General features: G+C 45.3%; 1 long non-coding RNA gene across 1 annotated transcript; it reads right to left on the bottom strand.

Moving 5' to 3' along the window:
* Positions 1-262: 262 nt before the first annotated feature.
* LOC139362608 (uncharacterized) lies at positions 263-1,833 on the bottom strand. Its single transcript, XR_011621780.1, has 3 exons — positions 1,565-1,833; positions 1,384-1,466; positions 263-762 (listed from the first exon to the last, which is right to left on the bottom strand). It is a non-coding gene; the product is annotated as an uncharacterized lncRNA (long non-coding RNA).
* Positions 1,834-2,608: the final 775 nt, after the last annotated feature.

The following is a 2,608-nucleotide window of genomic DNA, read 5'->3' as shown; positions in this document are numbered from 1 at the left end:
GTGTTTGTGTGAGGGCATGTGAGTGAGAATGTGTGTGTGAGAGTGTGTAACTGACTGTGTGAGGCTGTGAGTGTGTGTGAGCGTGAGGGTGGTGGTCATGGTGAGCTGGTGGACTGGGATGCTCCTGGGCTTCGGAGGTGCTCCGTGCCTCTCTTCGCAGTCATCCACGGGATCTGGCGCCTGGACCTGGTGAGCAATTAGCACAGTGATTCCGATGACCCCCTCTCAGGCCAGGCAAGCTGCAGGGGTTGTGAAAGGAAGGGCTGCACCGGCTCTCCTAGCTCCCCACTGGGACTCGGTTCCCTCCCGGGGGTGGAGGGCTCCGGGGCTCTGCAGGTGCAGGCCTCAGCACTGTCAGGACTCTGGTGAATGAGCCTTGAGTAGATGGAATGAGCAAGTGTGTTCTTGGGCGGGAACGCATGATGTCGTAAAAAGATCACGTGTGTCAAAATTGCAATCCCAACAGGATTTCTTTTGGAGTAGAATTAAATGATCATATTGCAGGGGGAGGGAGGAAGCCTGAAAATTTCCTGGAAAACAATGCGAACATTAGTGAAGAAAATTTACACTACACACTGAAAGTAATCAAACCAATATTGTTTTAGTATAGGAACATATGAATTAATTAATAGAATAGAGGATCCAGAAATAGGTTCTAATACATAAGAAAATTAAATTCATGATAAAAGTAGAATCGACATTTTATTTAGAAAAGTTGGCTTGTCTGAAAAGTGATGCTGGCACAACTTCCCGGTTGTCCATCTGGAAAAATATAACGTTGGACCACTATGTCAGACCGAATCCAAAAATAAATTGCAGTTGGATTAAGGACATATGCTTAAAAAATCACTAAAAATTGTAAAAGCAATTTTAAGGGTGAGGAGACATTGTTAACAAAGAAAACTGAAAAGTTATGGGGTGATAGAAACGCACATCACAGTCTATATGAACATTCATTGCAGAAAGAAGCCAGGAACAAAATTTAAAAATAAGTGATAGTTTTGGAAAATGTGTTTGAATGAAAAGGACAAATAAAGCTCTGATGTCTTACAAAAATGACATGTGAAAAGAGAGACAGATGGGTCCAGCATGTGAACAAAAGGACCTGGGGATCTCCCCGGAAGCAGGACTGCCTGTGTCTAAGAAGTTTAGGGAGGCGTGATTTGGGGTGGGAAAGGATCCCATCTCAGCTCAGAGGCTCCCTCAGTTCCCAAGCCCCCAGATCCTCCTCAGTGGCCACGGGGTGGCCTCAGTTCTCCCAGCCCTGCCCTGCTGGCCCCCGCATGTCTTTGGGGAGGCCTGCCTGCCTTCATCCCTGCCAGGGTCCCCGCCCTGCACGCCTGGCCAGCACCCACATGTTATGGAAGCAATGACTTTCTTTACCTCCACCAGACCAGGGGCTCTGCGGTCAGCTTCAGGTGCCTGCCGGGTTCCAGCGACACCATGAGGAACGCAGTTAATACCTGCTGTGGAAATGGGTATGAATTGCGTAAGAGTTTTGTGTGTCCCCTTCCCTTTTACAAATTCAGCCAACATTTAAAAATGGATAGATTGTAAAAGCTACCTTCCTTTCTTTTCTTTAAAGATGGAAGATCTGTCCTTTGGATGGAGCAATGGCCATCCCGGAGCTGTGAGGCGTCTCCCTTCCAGTTCAGAGTCCGCCCCGACCCTGCAGGCATTTGAGTTTGAGACCCCAGAATCTGGCTTCTCTGGTGTTCTCTGTAGCTCTGGGGCCACACCCCTGTTTTGAGTCGGCTGTATAAGGGTGCTTCTCAGGTTTCTGGGACCATTCTTTACCAGATCCTCTGTGAACCTTGGCTTTGATTAAATCTAAGTTTTCTCTCATGGTTTTTGCCTTTAGATCCAGCATACCTGGCTCTTGTATTCCCAACTTCTAAAAATGCCAGCTTTATGGTTTATATCTAACCATCTATCCATGAATCCATCCATCCATCCATCCATCCATCCATCCATCCATCCATCCATCCACGTACCTGCATGCACATACACGTACATGCACATATGTGTGCGCACATACATATAATTTTAAATATATGTATTTATTTATAAAATAGCGTTTAGGCCAGCTGTCTTCCAGATATTGAGACATGATTTTCCTATACCCTGGAAGCAGGCAGAAATAATTATGGGGCAGACTTTTGTGCTGTGTCTTTAAAGATTTGGGGGATGCCTTCATCACACTGTCCACTTTCTTCCTGTTCCTGGCTCTGCCATCCGGAGCAGTACCGGCTTTCCAGCAGAAGCCACGTCTTGGAAGAGCTGCACACCTGCCAGTTCTAATCACACCCTGGTCTTACTGGCTCTTAGGAAAAAACAGAAACAAAAACCAACCAACCAAACAAACAAAACCCTTGGAACTCATTAAAAACTTAGGACGCTCACATTTTTTTTAAAAAAAAAAAACCTTATTTTTCTTATAATAAGGGATATATGGATTACATTTTTAAATTAAAGATTTTTTTAAAAAGCTTTTGCGTCTATCATGGGGATATCTGTGACTTATCATGCAGGGCTTGGCTGTCATCAGAGATCAACTGGCAATAAGCTAGCACTTCTCTTACGTGATCTGAAGAGTCTCAGGCTACAT

Source organism: Macaca nemestrina, chromosome 4, assembly GCF_043159975.1.
Source record: "Macaca nemestrina isolate mMacNem1 chromosome 4, mMacNem.hap1, whole genome shotgun sequence".
NCBI lineage: Eukaryota > Metazoa > Chordata > Mammalia > Primates > Cercopithecidae > Macaca > Macaca nemestrina.
The sequence above is the reverse complement of the archived record's forward strand: the minus strand, read 5'-3'. Positions and strand labels throughout refer to the sequence as shown.